Raw genomic sequence first — 24,100 nt, 5'->3', positions numbered from 1 at the left:
TTGTGGGGCCCCTGGACCGCCGTACAGCACAAGGACATCGGTTCATCCTGGTACTGGTGGACCACGCCACCCGCTACCCCGAGGCTGTGCCCCTGCGAACTGTAACAGCCCCGGTGGTCGGCCGGGCCTTAATGGGGATCTTCTCCCGGGTAGGCTTCCCCCGAGAAGTCGTCAGCGACAGAGGCACAAACTTTATTTCGAAATATATGAAGTCCCTCTGGCAACAGTGCGGGGTCACCTACAGATTCACGACCCCCTATCACCCTCAAGGAAACGGACTAGTTGAGCGATTCAACCGCACGCTCAAGGGAATGATTGGGGGATTGGAAGAGCCCCTCCGTCGCCAGTGGGATGTACTACTTCCGTGCCTCCTCTTCGCCTATCGAGAAGTTCCCCAGAAGTCCCTCGGCTTTAGCCCTTTCGAACTCTTGTACGGGCACCCTGTGCGAGGGCCCCTCAGCCTAGTCAAAGAAGGTTGGGAGATGGCCCCCCTAAAGACCCCTCCAGACGTCTTCAAGTACCTCCTGACCCTACGCAATCAGATCAGGCGATTCAGGGAAATGGCAAAAGCGAATCTTGAGGCCAGTCAGGAGGACATGAAAAAATGGTACGATCAAAATGCCTCCTCCGTCGAATTCGAACCTGGTCAACAAGTGTGGGTGATGTCCCCCACCGAACCATGTGCCTTGCAGGACAAGTGGACGGGGCCCTTCAAAGTGGTCGAACGCAAGAGCCCCGTCACCTATCTCATCGATATGGAATCTCCCCGGAACCCCCTCCGGGTCCTCCACACTAACAGACTCAAGCCTCACTTTGTGCGCTCGGAGCTCAGCCTCCTGATGGCTACAGACAGTGGAGCGGAAGAAGACTCCGAGCCTCTCCCTGATCTCCTGAAGACTCGGGAGAAAGATGGTTCCGTGGAAGGGGTCTGGCTCTCCGATGCCCTCACCCCAGAGCAGCGCCAAGGCTGCCGGGACCTCCTGCTGCAGTTTGCTACCTTGTTTTCCCTCACCCCAGGGGTCACCCCCTGGTGCTTGCACGACGTGGACACTGGGGACAGTCCCCCTATCAGACACCGGGCATACCGCGTACCAGATCGGGTGCGGGCCTGCATCCGAGAGGAAGTATCCAAGATGCTCACGCTCGGGTTCATCGAGCCCTCGGACAGCCCCTGGGCCAGCCCGGTCGTGCTGGTCCCCAAAGCTGCTGCCCCCGGCACCACTCCTGAACTCCGATTCTGCGTCGACTATCGGGGCTTGAATGCTGTCACCAGGACCGACGCTCATCCCATCCCCCGAGCGGATGAATTGATCGACCGCATGGGGGCTGCCTGCTACCTCAGCATCTTCGACCTGACAGCGGGCTACTGGCAGATCGGTCTCACACCCCGGGCCCAGGAACGGTCCGCCTTTTCTACCCCCGATGGCCACTACCACTTCAAAGTCATGCCCTTCGGCATGAAGAATGCCCCAGCTACTTTTCAGCGACTAGTGAACCAGGTCTTGGCGGGGCTCGAGAAGTTCAGCGCCGCCTACCTGGACGATATCGCTGTGTACAGCCGCCACTGGTCCGACCACCTCCACCACCTCCGAGAGGTCCTGCAGGCCCGCCAGCGGGCCGGCCTCACAATCAAGGCCGGCAAGTGCCAAATTGGTCAGGGATCCGTGACCTACCTCGGACACCAGGTGGGAAGCGGTCTGGTGGCCCCTCTGCAACTGAAAATCGCTGCCATCCAGTCCTGGCAGCCCCCAGTCACGCAGACCAAGGTCCGAGCCTTCTTGGGGCTCACCGGCTACTACCGGCGGTTCGTGAGGGACTATGGCAGCATTGTGGGGCCCCTCACGGGACTCACATCCAAAAACCACCCGAAGAAGATTAACTGGACCCCAGACTGTCAAGCGGCCTTCGAGAAGCTGAAAGCCGCCATGTGCACTGCCCCTGTGCTCCAGGCCCCCGACTACAGTCGGGAATTCATTGTGCAAACGGATGCCTCTGACCATGGCATCGGGGCGGTCCTCTCCCAGCTGAACTCCGAGGGACTTGACCAACCGGTGGCCTTCATCAGCAGACGCCTCCTGGCCCGAGAACAGCGCTGGAGCACAATCGAGAGGGAGGCCTTCGCAGTGGTGTGGGCCCTCAAAAAGCTCCGGCCCTATCTCTTCGGTACCCACTTCCGGGTGCAAACAGATCATCGACCCCTGCAGTGGCTAATGCAGATGCGGGGGGAAAACCCCAAACTATTGCGCTGGTCCATCTCCCTGCAGGGGATGGACTTCACTGTGGAACATCGACCGGGCCAAGACCACGCCAACGCAGATGGCCTGTCACGCTTTTTCCGCCTCGACGAGGAGAGTCCCCAAGAGTATGGGTGACTCTCCCCGCCTTCAGCTGGGGGGGACGCATGTTGGACAGGCCACATGAAGGGCTTGCTCCCTCCCCGCATGACAGGGCCCAAGCCCCGGCCCTCCAGGTGTTACCCACAGAAACAACCCGCACCCCGTCTCCAGACGGAACTCCTGCCCCCGGACATCTATGTATCATGGGGCCGAACCACTACCGGCTCCCCCGGCCGGACCGGCCGCCATCTTGGACACTGCACCACGAGGCCGCGTGGCCTCAGCTCGACCCTAACCCTGGGCCTGGCCAGGCCCCGACATCCCGGCACCACCATCCACCCAGGAGGTGAACGGACCACTTGGCAGGTCGATGGGAGAAAGAAGTGTCGATGGCTCTCCCCCGCCAGGTGCCGATCGCCCTCCAGCTCCCCCGGGCGCTGGCTCCACCCCCCTGCTGGGTGTCTGGACTCCCTCATCCCGGACCTCCCGACCTCCAAGTGCGAGGGTCCGGACATCAAAGGGCGCCAGACCTATAACTAGGGCAGCTCCAGAGCAGGAAGGCGGTTGTATCCTGGAGTCGAGAGACACCGAGAAGAACTCATCCTTGACGGACTACCGGCGCTGCCGTAGCCCTGCCTTGTGAACTATCGTCCTGCCTGCTGGCGCTGCCGCGGCCTTCTGCATCCTCCATCCTCGTCGGGACCTGCTGGCGCTGCCACGGACCGTTGTAACTACTACCTTTGTCGGGACCTGCTGGCGCTGTCGCGGACCGTTGTAACCACCGCCTTCATCGGGACCTGCTGGCGCTCCCGCGGACCGTGTAACGACCACCTTCATCGGGACCTGCTGGCACTGCCGCGGACCGTGTAATGACCACCTTCATCGGGACCTGCTGGCGCTGCCGCGGACCGTGTAACGACCACCTTCACCGGGACCTGCTGGCGCTGCCGCGGCCCGTCCAAGCTAGAACACCGAGCTCGAGGATTGTGAGCTATCCATCATCGCATCTACCAGATTGGTAACCAGACTGTCCCGCTACCCCCTTTCCCAAACCAAGAGACTAGAATCGAGGGGACCCCTGAGTCCAGACCTCCTTGTACCATTCCATCGTACCTAAGAAATCGCTTATAAAGAACGTTAAACCTTATCCTTGTGTGGTGTACATCTGTGGGGGGGAAGTTACTCGTCTGTACGCTCGCTGGAGACGGCTCTCCCCGGAGACCTCTCCCCTTGTCCTCAGCTGACCCTCCCGGTCCGTCTAACAATAGGGCCACATCTGCTCATGCAGATATGTCCACACATGGTAGATAGTGCACCCTGCTTTAGGCAGTAGGGGTAACTTACCTATACCTCATGCAGTATATGGGGTATGGCACGCAGGGCTGTGTGCCATGTGGACTCAGTTCTCTCTGTACCAAGACATGTAGCCTGCAATGGCAGCCTGCCTGGTCTTAGTGAGGGGTCCTTGGGATGGCACAATTGGTGCTGCAGCCCTAGACGACCCTCTTCAGTACCCATGCCCTAGGTACCAGAGGTATCATTTACTACGGACTTGCAGGGTTTACCAAAGCTGTACCAAGCATGGTACAGTTTTGGGAAAGAGATCTGGCACTGGGAACCTGGTTAGCAGGGACCCAGTATACTTATAGTTCAGAATCACATCAGGCATCAAGCAAAAAGAGTGAGCTAATCAGGTCAAAAGAGGCACGTTCCTACAGTTTGTCAATCTTGTTATGATCCAGTAGATGGCCCATGCTCCATGGCAGTCAGCCTAAAATTGTGAATTTATCCCAGTCTAGAGTGACTAGATAGCCACAGCTGGCTATTTGTGCTTTTTGGTGCTATTTTCACTGAAATCATTTTAAACTTACATATCTCAGTTTCTACAGATTTTGTTTTCGTTTTTGTCTTGTTATATTGATTAAAAATTGCTCTATTTTCTAATCTTATGTGAGACCTTTCTTTGTTTGGTGTTTTCACTTTAATACTGTTTCAAGGTTTGCAGAAACACTTTATACATTGCCTTAATCTGAATTAAGTGTGACTGCTCTGTGCCAAGCTACTAGAGGGTTAAGCGCAGGTTAATATAGGGTTGGCTTGTGCCCCATCCTGACAAGGATTGTGCTTGCTACTTGACCAGAAAGCAATGGGGTAACCCAGTATCCCTCAGAACCTGGGCAGTGGTATATAAATATAACAATTGGTTCTGTCGGGTATGAATAATTTCTTTACACTGTTGAAGCACTCTCTGGGTTATTTACAAGAGAGAGCAATCAGAACACAAATAATACACACAAAGAGACCATAAAGGGTAATCAAGGTTTTATAAATTACGTCATTCATAAGTACCCAGATTGAATTAAATGGCTGTCAAGACACGAAAAACAAGTAGAAAATTTCGTGACAAAGTGAACGTGGTGCTCAGTGATGTGGTGATAGTGCAGGATATATACAAAGTGATCGTGAAGTTTTTTGAAGGCCAGAGAACAGATAGATGAATAGAACTGCAGGTTGAGTGAATGGGTCTTTATGCAGAATCTTTCTACTGGTCCGGGGTGTATGCCGACGTTTCAACCCTTGAAGCGCACTACTGTCTAGTCAATGCGGGTCTTCATCAGGACAAGGAAAAGGGGTGACAGCCTGTGGGATAGCAAATCGTATTGTCAGGAGTGTGTAAAAGGGGCGGGAAAGTTAATCCGGCATGCTAAGGTAAAAACTCACCTAAACAGACCCACAGTCGTTAATGGGACGTGTAAAAGAACTCTTCGTATGAGTGAATGTTCATCCAGGAGCAATGATCTCCTTTGGCGTATTAATTCTATGAGAAAAGGGGGGGGGGGAGAGAGAGGGTGGAATCGGATTAAACCCCACCCATGAATGGCTAAATTTGCTGAGGTAGAAGCTCATTCGAAGGTAATGAGGACTCACCCAATGATGGATTGCAGTCGTGTTGTGGAACTTCCGTCTGGTATCAGGGAAGACAGATGGAGGAACAAAGGCGGTCGTCCTCTTTCCTCTAGGAATGATAGTCAATTTTCTGCAAAGTGTTGACAGGGGAATATATTAGTCCCCACCGTGTCATTCATATACAAAGGCCAAAGGGACAACCTCACTACTCGTTCCGCTCACCTTAATTGGATTCCAAGTTACACACTCCTGACCATACGATTTGCTATCCCACAGGCTCTCACCCCTTTTCCTTGTCCTGATGAAGACCCGCATTGACTAGACAGTAGTGCGCTTCAAGGGTTGAAACGTCGACATACACCCCGGACCAGTAGAAAGATTCTGCATAAAGACCCATTCACTCAACCTGCAGTTCTATTCATCTATCTGTTCTCTGGCCTTCAAAAAACTTCACGATCACTTTGTATATATCCTGCACCATCACCACATCACTGAGCACCACGTTCACTTTGTCACGAAATTTTCTACTTGTTTTTCGTGTCTTGACAGCCATTTAATTCCATCTGGGTACTTATGAATGACGTAATTTATAAAACCTTGATTACCCTTTATGGTCTCTTTATGTGTATTATTTGTGTTCTGATTGCTCTCTCTTGTAAATAACCCAGAGAGTGCTTCAACAGTGTAAAGAAATTATTCATACCCGACAGAACCAATTGTTATCTTTATATGCTACTTGACCAGGGCTCACATCCCAGTCAATCAACGACCCAATTTCCTACATTCATCCATAAGGTAGGCCCTAACTACAGGTACTGGCATAAATGTGGATCCCCTCTTTTCCTCCTCTGATCCTTATGGACCCATGAAAAATAGTAAGGACTGGACCTTCTGTCTCTGTCTTGAAGGCTCGACCTGCTCTCTTGTACTCAGGTCAAATAAGTGGGCTCCATGAGTCAAGAGGCTGACCTCCTGTTTGAGCTACAGGAACACAACAAGCTTTTTCCTGCATTCCCAGCTGACCATTTCCAACCGGACCTGCCCGGGGCCCTGCTACTGTCTTCTGCTGAAGTATGTCTTGACCTCAAATGCTGTTCCATAGGTACTGGGCCGTTGGCTGGTGTTGATGTTTACTCCTCCAAATGTTTCTGAAACCAGGGACTTAGAAACTTTCTGGTCTCAGATCCAACCGGGGACCAGGACCAACCTGCCAAGCCTCTCCAATGAAGGTGCATCACCGCGGGGCAAAACATTCATGTTGCTCCTGCTATGTTCTTCTCCTCAGCAGCAAATCCAGTCCAGAGGGACTTCCTAAAGAAGGTGTCTGTGCTTTGGCGTGAAAGGTGCTGGCAGTGATGTCAGCGAGAGGCGGAGCTAAGGTCCTCAAATGAGATGCGATTAGTGACTCCTGGATGATGCCATCTTGAGCTGTTGCAGCATGCTGTGCAGGAGGGTTGGGACAAGGATAGAGAGGTGACATGGCAACCTAGGATTTGCCTGGGGGCCTGGTTTCTTGAGTCTTCCACCCCCCTTTAAAAACTTGTGCACATGGGGGGACTCTCTCTTGGTTTTTATGCTCTTTGCTGCTGGGTTCTAGGGCTGCCATGGACAACTGGATGGAGGAGCTCCCTGTTGCCACAGGGAGAAATGGGGCTATGCCCAGTTTGCCCCAGGATCAATGCATCTCCACAGGGACCAGTAGGGATGGTCCCCATCCCCCTCCTTTGGACCAGTTAGGGGAGAGACCCGGAGGTCTGTGCCCAGAGATACAGACAGGGAGGGGGCTGGCAGAGAGAGCCTTGAGAGCCAGCTATCTGTGGATTGCACCGCTTTGGTGGTGAGGAGGTCTGCTGAGGCTGCTCCAGGTGGAATTAGCTCAAGATCGCCCAGCAAACTAAGTTGTGGCCTTTTCAAGATTGCCAACCTTTGGCCTTTATGCCAAACGGAGCACGTGGGTCTCCACAACCTTTCCTGAAATTGCCCCTGGAGTGGGCCAGGGCCCGGAGCTGATGCAAGAAGTTTGGTTATTGCTTTTCAGGCAAGGACCCCCCCTACCCCCAGACTCCCCATTGGCCCAGGGATCCCAACCCCTCAGCTAAAAATCCAGAGTAGGGGGCCGAGACCACATCACAACCCCTGAGATCCAAAAGAGAGGCGGAGTGCTGTTGGAGTCCCCCAGTAGTGGTGGGCCTGCCCCGCTTCCTGTACCCATGTCCAAGGTGAGTATGTAGTCATTAGTGAAGATATCCCTATCCAAAGGAGAAGCTGCTGGCTCAGCCGGTCGCTCATGGAAATGCGGCCATGCTGAAGGCAGCAGGGCAAACAGGCTTGGGCTCCCTAGACTGCCCACAACAAAGGCATGCGGGCATGCTGAGATGGGACTGGGCACCCCCAGAAAGGGAAAAAAACATAAATTAAAGTAAAAGAGGTGCGCGAGGCAACACAGGTGACTGATAGAAACAGCAGCGGTAAAGAAAGGGTAAAGCGAGACAAGGTAAGTTAAACGCTGTGCTGTAAAGTGACCTGGCCATTTTTTATCTGCTTTCAGATTTTACTCTTAAACAGAAGGAAAGCAAAAACATTTCGGCTTCTGTTCACAGGAAGACACACTGAATGGCACATTACACTATTAAGAACTAGCAATGCACCATTCCTCCGGCACAGAATACTGGTTGCTGCGCAGTCGGGATGACCATGAGGAACCATGAAGCGGAGGGAGAGTGGCCAGGAGTTATGAAAGGGGACACACCAAAAAAGAAACAGGAGCGCTGAAGAGCAAAGCCCGGCCCTGCATGGCACTGCCAACCAGACACTGCCTCTTCCAGCTGGACAACCAAAAGGAACAATTAGTAAAATCGCCACTGAGGGATCGAACCACACAAAGGAGGGACAATTGCAGCAATAGACCAATTAGAAGCAAGCATTTCTGAATGCCACAGATAACAACGAAGTGCAAACGATGAAAGTGCCAAAAACCCAGGAAGAGTTACAACAAAAATCAATCTGTGGACATAATAGTGATGCTAACAGTTAACCAGTGATTTAATACGGTTGCCAAAGGGCTAAAAATACAGGTTGAAAACAATATGAGCTAAGATTGATCCTGGAAACACATGGAAGTGTGTCAAATTGGTGACGGATATCTTGTCACTGATTTTGATTTCTTGGGTATGGTCATGTAAGTATGATTTGAACCATTTAACTCCTTAGCTGCAGAAGCAACCACTTCCATGCTGAGCCTTTTATTTTTCGTTTCTGGCACTTTGAACTTAAGCCTTCACAAGTTTGTTTTCCACATACGGTATCATGGTCAAATTGACATTTACTTATAAAAATGTAGGGTATTCTAATAGTATCAAATGTTTTTTTGATTCCCCTGGTGGGAACCAAGAAATCAGTCAAAATATACCAAAGATTAGGGCTTTTTGTTGGAACGTTTTGAAAAAGGGTTGCGCAAGAAAGCATATTTTCTTTTTAAAAATGACATCACCAAATGGTTTGCTACACTAATATTGCAGTCATCCCACTTTCAGTAAGTAAGAGTCGTAAAGGAAAAACCACAGTTGTAATTTTTTAAGCAGTAGTCCATTATTGTTATTTTTGTGTTTTGTGAGTACTTGTATTTCATTGAAGAAAGGTCTGAAACCCGTAGGTGAACATGGAAATCTATATATTTCTGAAAAGTAGACAGAATTCCAAATTCAGTAAAGAGTTCTAAATGCAGTAAGAATTGGTCTGTGTATATCACTGATGGTTTTCCAAAAAGAAGATAATTGCTGAAATCAAAAGTAATGTGAAAAAGGCTCCACACATACCCCAACCACCCACACCAGGAACCTAGAAATCATTCTAGTTGACCAACTTGACATGACAGCCCAAGTTAACAGGATGACCTTATCTGTTTCCAGATCCTGAAGATGCTGCAAAAATATACTATGAAAATGGTCACTAAGGCTGTGATAACCAACAGACTCACTTACTGCAACGCACTCTATGCAGGATTCATCAACAGTTCCTGAACATCATTCAAAACGCTGCAGCAAGACTTATCCTCCACCTACCGCACTGTACCCATCAGACCACACCTCAAGCAACTTCACTGACTTCCCATACAGAAACACACTCAGTTCAAACTCCTCACACGCACATACAAAGGTCTACACAACTTAGGCCTTACCTACCTCAACAGTAGTGTGCACTTCCTTCAAACACCTAGGCACCTACGCTCAGTTGGACTGTCACTTGCACATGTACCCTGCATACATAAAAACAGATCCAGAGACTTTGCTTCATGTACATCTCTCCCAAATTGTGATACCACCTCCCACAGAACATCATAGCCTCTTCACAACATCATGAGTGATGGAAGAAGTTGAAGACCTGGCTCATTGAATAAGCTCTGGCGACACAGCCTCCTACCACAGCTAAGTACATGGATACCCTCATGGGTGATTAGCACACTCTGTAAATGATATAAGATGACATAACATAACATAACATGACACAACAACATAAAAATTAGTATAGTTATTGAGGATGCTGTTTTAGCGGCTGTTTGAGTACGTTTTTTTTTAAATCATATATGTTGTGTTTGCCTCATGCATGCTTATTTATTTGGATATATTTACCCTTCCATGAGAATGGCATATTAACTCTGTTTATTTTCTTTCAATAGATGAAAGGCAACTGGACCTTTTTGAGTATATTGTTCTGTTTTTATTATTCTATGTTATGCCAGGAATTCCAGAACAAAACTTTGGTGAACAATTCTCAATTACTTATTGCCCCTTTACAGGAACCTCAAAGATTTTACCAAAAAGACAGGACTCAAGAGGACAAAACCGTTACTACATGCTACCAATTCATCTCAAATGAATTGACCCTACTCAGACAAAAGCTACAAAGTATAGGGTTACAAGCTATCAGTAATGTTTTAAACCCATCCACATGATTTTGCATTGTGATACAGTGTAGAAAGGTTATGTCTGACATCCGCTTGGCAAATATTCATGTATTTATAAAATTGAAAGAAACAAAACGTATTATTGCATTACCTGCCTTTTACCTGTTTTTATGCTGCTACATAATGTTGTCAATCCCGCTGCATAAATTAATCCTCACCTGCTACGTAGTTGATGGTGCCCCTAGAGATGCTATAGTGCTTGACCTAGATCAGTATTGCTGTTAGTAAGCGTCACATGACTGTTTGGGTATTTTTACGCTCTAGTCTTGAGAATTCCGTCACAGACAAGACAATATTTTTTCATTGCTTGACTCTGAACCTCTATTGAGTTTTCTTTTGTGTAAACATTTGGGTGTATGAATTTTAATCTTTAATGTTGTTTGGTGTTGATGTCATTAGAGGACTTTATCAGTTTGGATAGACACCGTCAGTGAGGATTGGTATGTGCACTGTATGATTTGAACTATCTGTCTGAAACATAATTGAGGTTATTGCATATTTCTAAAGTCTACAGCAGGGGTCTCCAACCTTTTCTATAGTGAGAGCTACTACTGATCGGAGAAAATCATTGTGAAATTCTTAAGGGTAAGCAAATGACGCATTGTTGTCAGACACACCTAAGCGCACCTTCACAGACTAAGCGTAATATCCATCGAGCCAGATACTATGGTTTGAACAAAATTCTTGGCCTAGGGGTTCTATGACAGAGTTGCCACATGTGTTAGTGAGATTGTGGTCTTTGGGGAGGTAACACAGACACCATTTTCATCTGCAATGTTTTTTCCCCGATGGCCCAGTTGCAAAAGTAATATACTGATATGTGTGTAATTCCCTTCCGGTCTCAGGGCTATATCATGCTTACTGGTTGTACAAAAACACAATATCCAGAGCCACAAACCGAGCTGCAGTTTATAATGATTTTTCAATGTGTATAGTATATGCTTCAATTCAGATAGTAAAATCTAATGGATGGAACACAGACATGTAGGAATCCTATGCATTTTTAAATGCCACAAAGATACTTAGTTTAGAAATAGTGGTTAATTATTTACCCAACACTGAATATGGGGTGACACATACTGCAATGTGATTCAGAGAGCTTTTGCTCAATATGTTTTTTCTTTCATATTAACTTACATTTGAAAGCCAAAAATGGAGAGAAATTCCATTGACAATAGCAAATATTCTACTATGCTATGTTCCCACTCCTTACAAAATAGAAACTCCTCTTGCGTGGGCTGGCATATCATTCATGACAGGAAAGTCCCCAAAACACACTGTAGAGACATCAAACGTTTGCCACGAAAAATTACCCATCTTGGCAATGTTAGAAGTGGTGGTATTTCAGTCAAGGTTCGGTCACCAGTCATTAAAATTGACTAAATGCAGGCATTTCTGAAACCTAGACAACCGTGGAAGTCCAAAGTGGTGTGACGTGTGGATCCTACTGAGTTTGCTTACCCACAGTGCCCCGAAAATAACAAGCATTGTCTAAAATCGCACACAGTCTCATATTTTTGTGTGGAAAGATCCAGAATTAATGGGGACCCACAATATTCCTACTATCCACCATTACCACACCTGTTCAGATTGTATATGTGGCTCTATCACCCATGGCAAAAACAGCCCCAAACACCAACGCGGAGACACAACATTTTCATTGTGAAAAGGGACCCATTTTTGCGACATGGGTAGCAGAGGTTTTTGGGTCAGGGCCCAGCTGGCACCTTGGAAATTCTTCTAAAACAAGATATTTCTATTTCTCTAAAACTAGACAGGGAATATAGGGTAGCCTAACTTGCATGAATCCAACTATTTTTCATAGAATGTCTGCAAAGGTCACACTTTGGCTAAAATCTTTCACTTTCCTCACATTTTTGTGAAGTAAGTTCTGGAAACTACACAACATTCCTACCACCCAGGATTCCCACACTTTTCCAACTTGCTCATTATAACATCTGCAACTCAGTGTTGCAAGTGATCTGCAAAATGCTTTTTTGGGGCTTGTCCCAGTGCAATCATTTCAAGCATGGGCACAGGTCCATTGAATAGGTTTACAATAAGTGAGAGAAATGCAGAGTACATTTACAGTGAATGTGCTTTAAGGACCATCCTAATGATTCCACCTGGTGAAAAGGTGCAACAGAAGCCTTTTGTCCTTAGTAGGCCACAGTGAAATTTTCCAGAAGAGGTCAGCACGTCACGTGACTAGAATGTGCATTTCTATCCAGCACCCGGTTACATGGTGAACCATTAAAGATTCAAAATATCTTAATGGATCACTAGACATACATTGTGCCACATATCAGCACTGTTTGAACCGTTGTTTCGCTCATCGCAGAAATGTGACTCTTCCCCAACGTGTTTATACATGAAAGTCATTATTTACATTTGCATGCTGTGAACATGATGTCTTTTAAAGTATTCTCTTCAATCTCCTCAGAACAAACACTCTTAGAGAGAATCAAGTGTTTCCCGCCGTGGCGCAGTTCATAAATTATTCAGGTTTTCATTGCAGTCGCCGTTATAGGATATGAATGCAACAATTTGTAAGCGATGAAATAGCCGTCATAGCCATGACAATAAAAATAACATTTCAACATTGCCATTTCGAGAGAGTGCCATTAACAATGCATATCGTAATTTTCTAAGAAACGTACAAATGGGGCTCTCGCGCCGATGAGACCCACAATCTTGTCTCATTCGTTATTTAAATATTCACTGAATTGACACCGTACAATTTCACTGTTCTTTTATTGTCTTCTGCAGAAGTAAATTGAAAAGGACAGAGCTATATTCAAGATGTGTACGAAAGCCTAGAAATATCGCCGTACAAGTGCTGAATGACGCTTATACGGATAAATAGTGGTATCACGGTGACACAACTCATAATACGGTGTGCTATTTGGGTTGTCAAGGTGAAAAGGCTCCTACTTGTGATGAAATGCCTCTATACGGCTGTGTGTCAGAATATAGAGGAGAAAAATATTGTTCTGCCCAAAATTGTCCACAAAATATAGAATACCACAGTATTACATATTCTAACGATATACAGGTCAGAATATGTTTACTGTTCTTAACACCACATCCATATCTTTTCAAAATATGTGTGTGTGTATATATACATATATATATACAACTCCTCTCAACAAACAGTCCACAATCGACGCGCTCTCTCGCACAGCAGGTGCCTGATGTCGAGGTCGGACAGTGGTAATTGTCCCTTAATAAAAGTATAGCAGTTACTAAGTACTCCTGGAGTGCGGTGCAATCTTTGCTTGGATATATATGTGTGTATATTATATATATATATATGTGTGTATATGTATATATTTTCAGTTGCCTATATCGTTGTCGCCAGTCGATGAGTTCTCATGAAAATTTCCAAAACAATTTACCGATTACTTCACATGGTGTCTGGAAAGTTTCAGGATGTTTCTTGCAGTGGGACCTAGAAAAAAGTGGATTCCCATCATGCATTTTCCCCACTACAGCCTGAACCGCTGGACGGAATTACACCAAATTTTGCAGGAAGCTAGATCTTGGTACACAGATCATGCTTTTAGTAATTTGGTGTGAATCCATTCAGTATTTTGGGAGATACTGACTGGAAAACAAATTTGTATATATAGGGAGACGGATCTTCTGCGGATCCAACTGCCCCTGTGTTGAAATCTGATTGGCTGCCAACACTTCAACCAGGAAGTGTTGGCAGCCATCTTAGGACTCAGCTTGAGCTGAGTCTCACAAAAAATGTAAAAAATAAACAAAAGTGGGGCAGAGTAGACTACCCTGAATCCCTAGAACTAGTGCACCCCCGCAGTCCCAGGGACCGCCACATCCCCAGGGCACAATGAAATACAGATATGGGCGCCCGTGCCCTGGGGACAGCCATCTCCCTGGGGAAAACAATGGTAACAATACAGGGAGCTCATGTGCCCCCTCAGCCCCGGGGACTTCCACCTCCCCGGGTCTATGTGAATTTGAATGCATGGGCAGCACGTACCCCCACAGACCTGGGGGCTGCCACCTCCCCGGGGCACTTTAAAATATGGATGCGGGGGTCCCACTTGGCCTGCCCATGCCCCGGGGATCACCACCTCCAAGGGGCAAACTCCAAGAAATGAGTGGGGATGCGCAGACCCTCCTCATGGTGCTAATAATGTCTTTAGGGAGCAGCACCACCCAGGGCCTGCTCCTGCTATGTCTCAGGGTGACCACCCTCGGGACATAGCAGTTTACTCAGACTTGGCGGGAGCTTTGACAGCTCCCTCAGAGCAAACACTCTGCTGTCAGCAAATGTGAACTGTAGAATGTTCCCACTTGCTGAGATCTGAGGTTTTGTCTGTTCCTCGCCTCTAGTTATGTGGGCAGGGAAACAGAGGGCAATTGCTTTTACACACATGGATCTAGCTGCATGTTTAGCAGCTTCCTGTATGTCAAAGCAATGCTGGAGGAGTGAGTGATGTCATTTGAGATGTCATCAGCGATGTTATTCGAGATGTGATCAGTGATGTCATCAGGGATGTCACTAACCATTTCATGAGTGATGTACTATATGAGGTCATAAGCAGTACATTGCAGGGGTGTAAGTTATAGTTAGCTCAGGTAACTATAACTGCTAAATTTCTATGGTCTTGTACAAGTCTGAGCCTATTTATAAAGTCCCTGTAACCTATGTTTATTTCAGTGAATATATATATATATGTATATATATATATATTCACTGAAAAAAACCATAGGTTTCAGGCACGTTATAGTTAGGAATTAGCATTTAAAAAACCTTAGAAATTCACTGAAAAAACCATAGGTTTCAGGGGCGTTATAGTTAGCTGGACTTTTCACTCATACAAAACCATTGAAATTCCCCCGTCATAGTTAGTTCAGCTAACTATAACTCGCGCGCCCGCAATGCACTGCTGATGACATCACATATTACATCACTCATGACATGGTCAGTGACATCACTCATGACATCACTGATGACATCTCAAATGACATCACTGATGACATCATCCAGTGAATGTGTGTTTTTCTGAAAATTTCATATGTTTTATATATGTATATCTCAAGGTCGATGGCAGAATAAATGGGTATATAAGTGTCTAAATGGATGATTTGTTTTTGAAAAATTGATTGTATAACTGACTGATTAAGTGTATCTTACTGAATGCATGACTTAGTGAGTAATGTTTAAATATGTAAATATCTGTATCAGTCTCTCACTTTGTGTATAAGTGGCTGCATGGGTTGGTGAGTAGCTATATGAGTGTCTATATAGGTTATTAGTTGTTTTTTTGAGTATCAGTATGAGTGTCTGAGTGTCTGTATGGTTCGGTGGGGGGTATTACGTAGTGCATAGGTGCATGAATGAGTGACTCACTGTTTGTATGTGTTGAAGACAGCATGTGTGCAGGACTGTATGGGTGGATGAGTGTGTGCATGGGTGTGTTAGTGAGTGAATGACTGTCTCAATAGTGTCTTTATGAGTAACTACATATGTTTTAAACTAGTATATGTGACTATTGGTGTATATAAGTGAGTATATGTGAGAGTGAGAGATTGAAAGACTTTCTGTATGAATAAGTATGTGTTTCTATAAGTGATTGTTTAAAAGACTAAGTATGTGTAAGTTTCTGTAGAAGTAAGTGTGGTGGTGTGTGTAAAACTGTATATGCAAGTAAATGGATGTTTGATTCTTTATTAGCATGAGTGACTATGTGTGTGAGTAACTCTATGGATGAGTGGCGTTGTGTAACAGGATGTATAGGTGTATGAGTACATATGATGAGTGAGTACATGTATGAGTGACTGTATAGGACTGTTGGTGAATGAGTGGATGTGTATGTGGATCTTAGAATTACTGAATAGGTTGTTGTAAGTGATATTGGTATGTCCATTGTTTTGAAATTTTTAGTTTCTATTTTTGAATGTGTGTATCAAAGGTTATATTAGGGGGAGAGGAGGTCTGCCACTCTATCACAAGGATGATGTCATCAGTGATGTCATTTGAGATGTCATCAGTGATGTCATGAGTGATGTCACTGACCATGTCATGAGCGATGTAATATGTGACGTCATCAGCAGTGCATTGCGGGCGCGCGAGTTATAGTTAGCTGAACTAACTATGACTGGGGAATTTCAATGGTTTTGTACGAGTGAAAAGTCCAGCTAACTATAACGCCCCAGAAACCTATGTTTTTTTCAGTGAATTTCTAAGGTTTTTTAAATGCTAATTCCTAACTATAACGTGCCTGAAACCTATGGTTTTTTCAGTAAATTTCAAATGTTTTTTAAATGCTAATTTCTAACTATGCCTACAGAGATAGGACATGTGAAGAAAGAAGAAAAAAGGCACAGATAGAGAAAAAGGAAATGCAGAAAGAAGCAACAGAAGTCCTCAAAGACGCAGAAAAGTGCAGGAAGAAGGATAACGTGCAGAAAGAACAAACAGAAGAGCAGAAAGAAGCCTTGTTGCAAAATCATCCTGTACCCTCAACTTTTTCAGACGGATACTGGTGGTAACTGAGTCTGACTAACCAGTCCTAGAGCCAGTGCTATGTTAAAAGACACTCAGAATACAGTGAAAACACCTACATACACTAGGGAACACTATGCATTGGGGTCCCCCTGTGATCAGCATGAACACCTCTGTAAGCCCTTAGTATATAATAGGGCAGGGGATTAAAACTACCTCTTAAAACGCGCCACAGGGCGTGTTTGCACACGTCACCTCAGACCCCATCCCCTCACTTTCCCACTGTGTAAACACACCCTGTGGCCGTTTTAAGTTGGGAGATTAAGTCTCCTTGAATCCCGAGGGTCCCTAGAGTCCAACTAGATCTCTAGGTACCTCCAGTAAGCGCCACAGAGCTGCGTTGCAGAGAGATGTAAAAAGGGGCACGGCCTAGACCACCTCTCTGCAACGCAGCACAGTGGCGCTTACTGGAAGCACCTGGTGGTCAAGTTGGCCCCTAGGCTCCCTCAGGATTGAAGGGGAATTATTTCCCCAACTTAAAACGCGCAACAGGGCTTGTTTGCACACGTCACCTCAGGCCCTGTCCCCTCACTTCCCCACTGTGTAAACAGGCCCTGTGGCCATTTTAAGTTGGGAGATTAAGTCTCCTTGAATCCTGAGGGTCCCTAGGGTCCAACTAGAACACTAGGTACCTCCAGTAAGCGCCACAGAGCTGCGTTGCAGAGAGATGTAAAAAGGGGCACGGCCTAGACCACCTCTCTGCAACGCAGCACAGTGGTGCTTACTGGAAGCACCTGGTGGGCTAGTTAGCCCCCAGGGGCCCTCAGAATTGAAGGGGAATTATTTCCCCAACTTAAAACGCGCCACAGGGCTTGTTTGCACACGTTAACTCAGGCCCTGTCGCCTCCCTTCACCACTGTGTAAACACGCCCTGTGGCCGTTTTTAGTTGGGAGATTAAGTTCATTCGAATCCTGAGGGTACCTAGGGTCCAACTAGCCCACTAGGTACCTCCAGTAAGCGCCACAGAGCTGCGTTGCAGAGAGGTGTAAAAAGTGGCACGGCCTGGACCACCTCTCTGCAACGCAGCTCAGTGGCAATTACTGGAAGCACCTGGTGGGCTAGTTGGCCCCCAGGGTCCCTTAGGATTGAAAGGGAATTATTTCCCCAACTTAAAACGTGCCACAGGGCGTGTTTGCACACGTCACCTCAGGCCCCGTCCCCTCCCTTCACCACTGTGTAAACACGCCCTCTGGCCGTTCTAAGTTGAAAGATTAAGTCCCCTTAAATCCTAAGGGTCCCTAGGGTCAAACTAGCCCACTAGGTACCTCCAGTAAGCGCCACAGAGCTGTGTTGCATAGAGGTGTAAAAAGGGGCGTGGCCTCAGAACACCTGTCTGCAACGCAGCTCCCTGGCGCATACTGGAGATACCCGTTGGGCTAGTTGGCCCTCAGGGACCATCAGTATTGAAGGGGAATTAATTCCCCAACTTACAACTGGCCAGGGGGCGCGTTTGCAGAGAGCTGCAAGGAGGGGGCGTGGCCTCCGGCATAATGCCGGTCTTTATTTATTTTATTTTTTTAAGAAGGAGGGCTGTGTGCCCCCCTTCTTTTTCTAATTTACTGTCCCTGGGGACCCCATCCCACAGGGCCTGCACCCTAATTTTTATTGTTGAAAAAAATTAATTTGGCCCTCCCAAGGCCTTAATCGGCCCCGGGGACCCCAACCCCCGGGTCATGGCCTTTTTTAAAAAAAATTCTTTAGGAGGGGGCTGCGTTGCCCCCCTCCTCAGGCCACTTATGGCCCCGGGGACCCCATCCCCCGGGGCCGGCCTTTGTTTTTTAATATTTAAAAAAAATATATATTTATAGAAACACCTAGAAAGTGCTGGACAAACCATATGTACCTATCACGATGACGATTTGCGTGATATTCATTAAAAGGCGACTATGCATAGAATGAATCCACATGGAATGTATTTACGCCGCTAGTGAAGCTCTGACGTGTCTGACGCCCTACCGTGCCTAATCACGGCGCCCCCGCCGGTGGGTACTCTCCAAGTAGACACCCTTGTCGTTTATTTATACAAACATGGGTAGCTATTGACGGGCACATTTAATATACACGCACACCAAGCCATTCAAAAAGATTCGACAAAAATTCGACCAAACTATGCAAGAAACTCACGGTTAATAAAACACACATCCACCGCCGGATTTGTAATACTTTTTATTTTACTCTCTGGAAAGGAGACGAACCTCACTTGAGAGTCACAGCGTGCTCCTGGCTGAGCCCAATGCTTTGTTACACCCACCAGTGCCCGCCGCGTGCCTCACACCTCTGTGTTGTATTCCACCAGCTAGTGCGTATGCTGTGACACTCTCTAGCCCATGTGCACTGTAAAACCACCCCGTGAATATGTCATGCCACACTTGCCTTCGCACGGGTTATATTGCCCCATCTAACGTGCCTTCCTCGATGCCTATGTTATAATGCACAGCGCTATGCCATACATATTACAATCTGGGATCCATATCTTTGTCACAGTGCATATGCAACGTTACACTCCCCAGCACATATTTTATATTACAACTTTAGAGACTAGTTAGGTTACACAACACTGCCCTGTGCATATTACACTCCAAGGCGCATATCGCATAGCACGCGCTAATGCCTGTGCTATCTCGTGTTCTCCAATGAATCTGTCATTGCGCACAATGTATTGCATATTATATTTCACGCCCCGGTTCATCTTATATCACACTTTTTGGTGCATAGTTTATACCATATACTATATCTAGTTTTCATTTTCAATCGTGCTCTCAGGACTGTGTTCTATATAACACTGCGTCCACCTACCCTTTTCACGGGCATTACATTTTGCGATGGGGGTGGAGGGTCAGGGGGTGTTTCTGCCAAGTGAGCCCGGAGTCACAGTCACAAACGTCCTCTTCTTCCTGAATAAAAGTGAGATTATGCTGCATACTTGTTCATATTTTAAGTAGTTCGCACAGACACACATTTTAAAAACAATAAGGTTCCTAATACCCACCTTCTCTGAACAGTTAGCTTGCTGCCCCATCCACCTTCTCCCTATCCTCTGTTGTCTGAATCCATGGACTAGCCTCCTCCCTCCTGCCATGCATGGTCTGATGTGCTGCCACTGCCCTCCATTTAGCAGGATGTACCAGTCCACTCCTCCTTGCCTCCATTGCCCAATTCTATGGCCCATCATTGACCTCCTGCTGAGCCTCTGTGCTTAGCTTGCTGCCCCTATTCTCCTTCCCCCTGCCCTCCGATGTCTTTGTGCATGTCCCTGCTCAAACCTTTTTGCCCACCATGTTCCATGGACCTGCCACTCCTATCTACTCTGAGTGTTCGGTTGAGCTGCCACTCCCCTCTCACCTGACTAGCATTGTCAGATGACTGTAACCTGTCCCTGCCACCTCCACTCTGCCTGTCCACATGCCATGCCCCTATCCCCTTCCTCCTGTCCTCCATGGTCCATTTTACTGCCACAACCTTCTGCCCTCCCTGGTCTGTTGTGCTGCAACTGCTCCTCCTGCCGGCCCCGCGCGGTCTGTTGTGAGCCCCCTTCCCCTGAACTCTCTTGTCTGTGCCCAGGTCCTGACCCTCCCTTCTATCCTCCATGGTCCTTTGTGCATGCCCCTGCACCCTCCTTCTTGCCCATCATAGCCATTGTGCTGCCTCTAAACCTCCCGCTTGCCATGCATGGTCTTCTGTGCTGCCATGGCCCTTCCCACCTTCCCTGTGTGGTCAGCTAGCTGCCCCTGACCCCCTCCCACCTTCCCTCCATGGTCTGTGTGTATGCCATCATAGTCTCATTGTTGCTCTCCATGGTGTGTCTTGTTTCTAGTGCCCATCCTGCCTGACCTCCATGGTCATCTTGCTGTTCCTGCCCAGCCCCATTGCCCCCAGCCCTCTGTTTCCATGTGCAGGCCCCTATTCCCTCCCTCCTGGCTGGTCTGTTCCATTGTAATGCCCCTGATCCGTCCCTCCTGCCCTTTATGGTCTGTTATGCTGCAGCTTTCTCTCCTGTCTGTCCATTATGGTCAGCTAGCTACCAGTGCCTCTTTCCCCTCTGTTCTCTGTTGTCCATGTGCATGGTCCTGTCCCCTCCCTATTGCTTTCTATGGATTGTTGTGCTGCACTCCCGTCCCGCATGCGCTGTGTGGTGTATTGTGCTGCTGCAAATCCTGATGCTTGCCCTGTAGGGTCAGTTTGGTGCACCACTCCATGTCCCTCCTGTCCTCTGTTATCCGAGTCCATATCCCTACCCCAATTCCTCCTGCCTACCATGATCCAATGTACCATACTTGCGAACATTTTGAACTTGGTAAGAGGGAGATTTTGAAAAAAAACTGAGGTATTGATTTTCCCCTTTGAGTTACATTGAAAAAGAGGAGATTGTAGACAGGAGACAGATCAAATAAAGCCCATTTTATCTTTAAAACATTGGACGTTTCCTGGCTGAAACGGGTCTGTTGGCATGTATGGTTGTACTACCACTGCCTCTTCCTTCTGCCCACAATGGTCTATTATATTGCCACAGCCTCTCTTACCAGTCCTGTATTGTTGGTTTGTTGCCCCTGCCCCCCTTTCCACTGCCCTCCATAGTCTGTTGTGCTGCCACTGCCCTTCCTGCCTGCCCAGTGTGGTCAAATTGTTGCCTCTAGACTCTCCTACCTGCCTTCAATTTTCAGAGTCTGTGCCCCTGGCCTCTGCCTCTCAACAGTATCCCAATGAAGAACTAGATTGCTAACATTCTATATTTATTACAAAAGTGTGGAACGCCTGACGTCATCTTGATGTAATCAAAACTGTAATTTCTAGAGTATTTCCTTTAGAAATTACATAAATGAGAGGGTCTTATTTGCATCAAAGTTATGGTTAGTGCTCTAAAAAACTAAAATGAGGACATATTTTCTGAGTTTTCAAATAGCGACAAAGAACTTTTAAATTATTTGTAATCTTTATTTTTTGTAGGATGTTGTGTTACTTCCAGAGCTGCAGACTTTGCAACTGGGGAACCAGGTTCGAGTTTCTGCTTCAGCTCAACATTCTGTGATTCTGGTCAAATCACTTAATCTCCCCATGTCTACAACCAAAATGAATTTGATCTTGTGTGATGCAACCAATGCTCATGTAAAGCACTCCAATACCTGACAAGTCTGCACTATATAAACCTGCAAATACACAAAAAATAAGTGTTTTGCACACTTCTGTCATTGGGCTACATGTGGGCTACATCTGGGTGATATTTGTGCTGCATTTTGTCTCTGGTGGCCATCTTGGGAGATTTATTTGTTATGAAGTTTCCTAATTTCCTCATTTACTGCAGTCTCCTCAGTAGGAAATGCTTTCAGTTTTTTACTTTGATTCCATCAAGAAGGTATTCAGATATGTCACACATTTGCCATAAATTCTGAATGTTAGCACTCTAGTTGCTCATTAGATCACTGTAGTAAAGCTACTGCTCACCAGGGAAGTCTGCTGCTGGTATTCAAAGTGCATCTTTCAGTCAGCATATCAGAATTTTTTTATGAAATAGAAGAGTATTTGAGAAGTCAAATTGTGCCCTAATTTTTCTTTCTGCAGCACTAATCATAATTTATATGGCAAAAAGAACCCCCTCATTTTGTTCCTTTGTAAATTAAATGTTTTAAGTGTTACCACTTTATTCCAATCAAGATGGCTTCAGGTGTGCCATACTTTTGTCATAAGTAAGACTGTTAGCGCTCTAGTTGTTCGTTAGAACACTCTGGGACATTCTGTCATTGGGCTATACTTGGGCTACATCTGGGTGATATTTGGGCTACATTTGTGCTCTTTTGTCTCTGGTGGCCATTTTGGGAGACTTATTTGTTATGATGTTTCATAATTTCCTCATTTACTACAGTCTCCTCAGTAGGAAATACTTTCAGTTTTTTACTTTGATTCCATCAAGAAGGCATTCAGATGTGTCACACATTTGCCATCAATTCAGAATGTTAGCACTCTAGTTGCTTATTAGTTCACTGTAGTAAAGCTACTGCTCACCAGGGAAGTCTGCTGCTGGTATTGAAAGTGCATGTTTCAGTCTGCATGTCAGAAGTTTTTAAAGAAATAGAAGAGGATTTGAGAAGTCACTCAAAATGTGCTCTAATTTTTCTTTCTGCAGCACTAATCATAATTTCTATGGCAATATGAACCCCCTCATGTTGTTCCTTTTTAAATTAAATGTTTTAAGAGTTACCACTTTATTCCAACCAAGATGGCTTCAGGTGTGCCATACATTTGTCATAAGTAGGACTGTTAGCGCTCTAGCTGTTCTTTAGAACACTCTGATAAGCTGCAGTAGAACACAAAGGAATCAACTGACATTCTCTGCCCTTGTAGGATGTACATGTTTTACTGAGAATGTCAGACTTCATTCTCACATGACTGAAAAAGATAATATGAATTTACAGAAAATATGCTCTCAGTTTAGCTTATAGATCACCTTCCACACCTCTGTGGGAAAAGCATGAGAAAATAGTTTTCTCTCAAACATGATTCATGATATCACAGCGGTTACCTACCTGTAAGTTTGCTTGGTATACTGCAATGGCTTCCAACCGCTCCTGGGTGGGGTGGGGGAGGGCTCTATCCTGCTCAGGTGTGTGCCAGGGGGCCTGGTGTGAGTTGTAGTGCTGTCTGCCTGTGCACATGCCCCCATGGCTATGTTGTTAGCTATGTTTGGGGTGAATGGGAGTGGGTGAATGTTGGATCTGTGAGCCATGTTTTTGTGAGTGTGTGGTGCAGATGGATGGTATGTGTCCTAGGTGGTGTAGTTTTGTAGTTGTGCAAGGCAGTAAATTGCAGAGTGGCTGTAGTCATTTGTTTGTACTTACCAGCCTCCACTCCCCCGGCAACTCCTGTGAGACTCTCTGGATGCAGTATGGCAAGCACCTTCTCCTCCCATTGTGTAAATGGTTTTTGTGGAATGGGAGGGCCACCGCCAGTCCTCTGAGCCAGCTCATGGTTCTTGCTTCTCCTCTCCTTGACCACCCTCTTCAGTTCATGCTACCGCTTCATGATCTCCTTTTTTTGATCTTGGGGTGGTCCCTACTGCATTGACCCTTTGGACTATCCTAGCCCACATTTGTGTCCTTGTGGCTAATGGTGTCTGTTGGACCAGGCTACCAAAAAGCTGTGGTTCCACTCATCTCAGTGAATTTGGGCATTTTCTGTGTGGCCATGGTGTGTGGTGTGCAAAGTGATTGTGGGTGCAAGAGTGTGAGTGGTGGTTGTGGTTGTTCTGTGTATGGTGTGTGTTGTGTACAGGGGTTAGTTGTGCTGGTGTAGAGGTGGTGGTGGTGCAGTGTGTGGTGTGGCTAGTGGTGTTGTGTCATTTGCCTCTCCTGTCAGCTGTGGTA

Source organism: Triturus cristatus, chromosome 9 (assembly GCF_964204655.1).
Source record: "Triturus cristatus chromosome 9, aTriCri1.1, whole genome shotgun sequence".
Classification (NCBI taxonomy): Eukaryota; Metazoa; Chordata; class Amphibia; order Caudata; family Salamandridae; genus Triturus; species Triturus cristatus.
Note: the sequence above shows the minus strand (reverse complement) of the source record.